Source organism: Rattus norvegicus, chromosome 1, assembly GCF_021556685.1.
Source record: "Rattus norvegicus strain SHRSP/BbbUtx chromosome 1, alternate assembly SHRSP_T2T, whole genome shotgun sequence".
NCBI lineage: Eukaryota > Metazoa > Chordata > Mammalia > Rodentia > Muridae > Rattus > Rattus norvegicus.
The window spans coordinates 6,873,372-6,877,655 of record NC_141534.1 but is presented as its reverse complement, the minus strand read 5'-3'; the positions used below and the strand labels follow the sequence as shown (position 1 = coordinate 6,877,655).

The window sequence follows — 4,284 nt, the reverse complement described above, 5'->3', positions numbered from 1 at the left end:
ATGACGCAACCCCCCAAGACTGTCCTTGCTGTAATCACACGAGGTTTATTGATAGGAACCAGTGCATTGGGGTCGAGACTCGTATCCCATGCCCGTGCAGGGGTAGAGGAATTCGACCCTGAGTAGCTGGGAGAAGAGGTATTTAAAGGATGAAACCACAACCCAGGTAGGGAAGGCATCATTGGAAAATGTTAAGAATACCAGTAAAAAAATCACAAGGGGAAACTCCCTGTTTCTCAAGATAGTTATCAAGATTGTAATCTAACTTTATGGTCAGTCAAGTTCCTGGAACAGAGTCACTGAACCGGCTGACCTACATTTTTGGCTCTACTCTGTTTGGTAGGGGGTCTGAATTTTCCTGGTCCTTCAACAGCAAACACTTTGACCAGCTGAGGAATCTCATCAGTCTTCCTAGTCTGTTCAAATAGTATTCATTTCTTCTTTTAACAAAAAATGAATGTCTTGGAATTTCCTATAACCAATTTCATCCCTAGGAATCATAGAAAAGCCCCTGATGAAGTTTTAAAATTGCCAAAGAGTCTGTACAAATTACTTTGATAAATAGGGGAGATTTGACTTTCAATCGCAGGAAACCAAGTTTTATGCTCTTACACATGTATATATGGGCATCTCATATAGCCAGACTAGATTCAAACTCAGTATGTGTGATAATTCCCCTTAAATTCCTGACCCCTCTGCCCCAGCTGTCTAAGCTCTGGGATTGCAGGTTTGAACTATCTCATCTGAAAGACCCCCAGAGCAGGGAGACCCTCACTCAAGACTCGGGATGACTCGACCCCCCAAGAACTCACATAAGACTGTCCTTGCTGTAATAAGATGAGGTTTATTGATAGGAACCAGTGTACTGGGGTCAAGACTCATATCCCACGCAGGGGCAGTGGAGTTCGACCCCGAGTAGCTGGGAGAAGAGGTATTTAAAGGAAGAAACCACAACCCAAGGGGGTAGGGAGGGTGTCATTGGAAAATGTCGAGAATACCAGTTAAAAATCACAAGGAGGAGCTTCCTGTTTCTCAAGATTGTTTAACTTTATGGTCCACCAGTTCCTGGGAGAAGCTTCCTGTTTCTCAAGATTGTTCTTTAAGATTTTAATCTAACTTTATGGTCAGTTAGTTCCTGGGAGAGAATTGCTGAACTGGCTGGTAGAATTGCAGCTCCAGGGCCCAACCAGTTTCTTTCTTCTGCTCTAAACTTTTGTCTAGGGGGGCAACCTTAAAACTTCTACCTTTCACATCCAGTTTGTAGATTTGTCATGTTGACACCAGAAACACAGATTTAAAAAACTCTGCTGGAGTCTACATCCAGTGATTAAACTGCATTATAGTCAAATGTATTTCTCTCTTAAATTTCCTTTGTTAAAACTCCCTTTGTATCTCAAAGAGTATCAGTATTTACTCAGAGATATTACCTATTAAATCCATTTGCAGTTGGATTTAAACGCAACAATGATATGCTGAATTTAGAGCAAACACTGAGCTCTGTGGGGTAGCATCGTTCTGCTAATCATTTTTTAAAAGACCAACCAATTTTTCCGTCATCGAATTCCATTTCTATAATATCATCTTAATAACTATAATATTTCTTAGAGGATGGGTAATAAATTCAAACCTAAGAGTTTCAGAATCCAATTTAAATATGCATTCTTTCAAAGTCCCCTTGGGAAAGCCATTACTTGGTACTGTTGTGATTTATGCTCCTGACTCTGTCTTTCACCAGCTAGGGAGCCGTAAATCTTCCCTTATGATTCTGCCTATGTAGATGGATGCTCACAGATAAAAGTCACGTGTTCCGGTAACACTGAGGCAGTTTAAGTAGCAGTTTGTCACTTCAAAGGACACAGCTAAAAGTTTAATGTGGCATGTATACTCTCCCGATTTTGTGCTTAAAGAGCAGAATCCAGTGAAGGTCTGAAGAGAGCTTAGAAGTGCGCATTCACTAATCATAGCTATTTTTCTTCTGGAATGAAAACAGTATGTCAGGCCATTCAAAACCCCTCTGGAAATGTGGGAGAACAGAAGCGATATAAGAATGTTTATGGTTTTTCTCAAGACCTCATAGCATTTTCCACTCATTCCACTGCGTGTCCACCCCACCGGAGAGCTCATCCTTCCTCCACATGCCATCGCCTACTTCTCCGCTGTGCTTCTTTTCCTTATTTATACCGTATTCCTCATTTATGTTATCATTCCTCGTTTTACTACAAAAATGTTAGTTGGGCTGGAGAGATGCTTGATCAGTTAAGAACACGGACTGCTTTTGAGGATTGGAGTTCAGTTCTCACCACTGCCTATAACATCAGCTGAAGAGGATTTAAGATCTCTTCTCACTCGTTAGAAGGCAGGACTCGCCTGCACGTACCTCCACACAAGCACACAAGGAATCAAAGACAACAAGAAGATCCCCTCTGCGGTTCTTTGAGGATGTCTATCCCAGGGAGTGGCACTGTTAAGACGTGTGACCTTGTTGGAATAGGCATAGCCTTGTTGGAAGAAGTGCGGTCACTGTGGACTTTGAGACTCTCCTCCTAGCTGCCTGGAAACTGGGCTTCTCCTGTTTGCCTTTGGAACAAAATGTAGAACTCTCAGCTCCTCCAGCACCATGCCTGCCTGGATGCTGCCATGTTTCCTGCCCTAATGATAATGGACTGAGCCTCTGAACCTGTGAGCCACCCCCAGTTAAAGGTTTGCCTTTATAGGAGTTGTCTGGGTCATGGTGTCTGTTCACAGCAGTAAAACCCTAACTGAGACTCCTACTTTACAATTATAGTGAAGCACATACCTTTTCGAAACACGCGATGCCACCCTTTGCCTGCTCATCCCCTCCCACCTCATTATAAAACTGCACCTCCTCCCTCACTTGAGAACCCCCGCTCAGCAAGGCCTTTGTTAAGGCAGTGACCTAAATGAGGTCTGCCAGGAGACAGTGAGGGCCAAGCTGGTTAGACCTTGAAGTCTGAAGCTTCCTTCAAATATAAAAAGATCCTAAGTCTGTGATAGGTTGACTGACAGATCCCCAATGCCTTTCTTTTTTTTTAAAGATTTATTCATTTATTATATATAAGTACACTGTAGCTGTCTTCAGATACACCAGAAGATGGCATCGGATCCCATTATAGATGGTTGTGAGCCACCATGTGGTTGCTGGGAATTGAACTCAGGACCTTTGGAAGAGCAGTCGGGTGCTCTTAACTGCTGAGCCATCTCTCCAGCCCCCCCCAATGCCTTTCTTTAAGACACTGAGTGGTAACTGGATATTCTTACAGGCACTGGAAAATATTTAGAGAAAAAGGGATGAAAGTTGGTGAAAGAGAAAGGTTTTGTTGTTGTTGCTGATGTTGTTGTTGTTGTTTTGTTTTGTTTTATTTTGTTTTTTTCCTGAGTAGTGGAAACATGGCAAACCTGGCAAAAACAATTTTTAGCAATTTGAGCTTATTTTTTTCTAACTACTTTGTGCTACAATAAGAATACACATAGACTTTTTTGTCTTAGTTTTTGAAACATTGTCTCAACTCCCTATATAGACCAGGCTGGCCTCAAACTCATCCTGTCTCCTGAGTACAGAGATTAAAGGCATGCACCCCAACTAAATTAAAAAGTATTTTAAGTGTAGCTGACCAGGTTCCTTTCCTCATTGGGAGCCTGGTTAGTAATCGCTACAAACAAGTCTCTGGGCATTGTGTATGTAGCCAGATGCTCGTACTGGCAACCATGAGGCAGATCCAGGGAGACAGTTTCTGGTGGATATTGACATGTCTGATCTCCATGCTGTCCCAAATCTAGGCTTCAGACAGGTACATAGCATGCCACTGAGACAGGTATCCAGCACGCAGTGGCCAGAATTCACGTTGTCCAGGCCATCCTGTCCATCCACTCCAAGCTGTAGAGTAAGGAGCACAGGATGGAGACCCTACGCAGGGCCATGTTCACGTTCCCTGGAAACCAAAAGATCCACATCTCAAAGAACTGAGTGGACTGCACTATGTTTAAATCAGATGTAAGATGTGGTAACTGAGACATGACTCATCCCTGATGGCTTGTGGGGTCAAATATATCCCCAAGCAGTCTCCTGGCAAACAGCAGACCCTGTACTCCTCAGGGCTTTGTGTGCTGAGTCTCATATACCCCGCCAGTCATACTTATCAATAAATCTCACATCAAATCTAGAGTGGGACGAAAAGGTATTTTAGATATGAGACAGAGTAGGTCTAGACAGAAAGTAAGTTTGAAAGAATTGTTCTTAGAAAATCTTATTGTGTGTATCTATGT

General features: G+C 42.7%; 1 non-coding gene across 1 annotated transcript; it reads left to right on the top strand.

Moving 5' to 3' along the window:
* Positions 1 to 3,613: 3,613 nt before the first annotated feature.
* Snora70j (small nucleolar RNA, H/ACA box 70J) lies at positions 3,614 to 3,751 on the top strand. Its single transcript, XR_015655736.1, has one exon. It is a non-coding gene; the product is annotated as a small nucleolar RNA SNORA70 (small nucleolar RNA).
* The last annotated feature ends 533 nt before the right edge of the window (positions 3,752 to 4,284 follow it).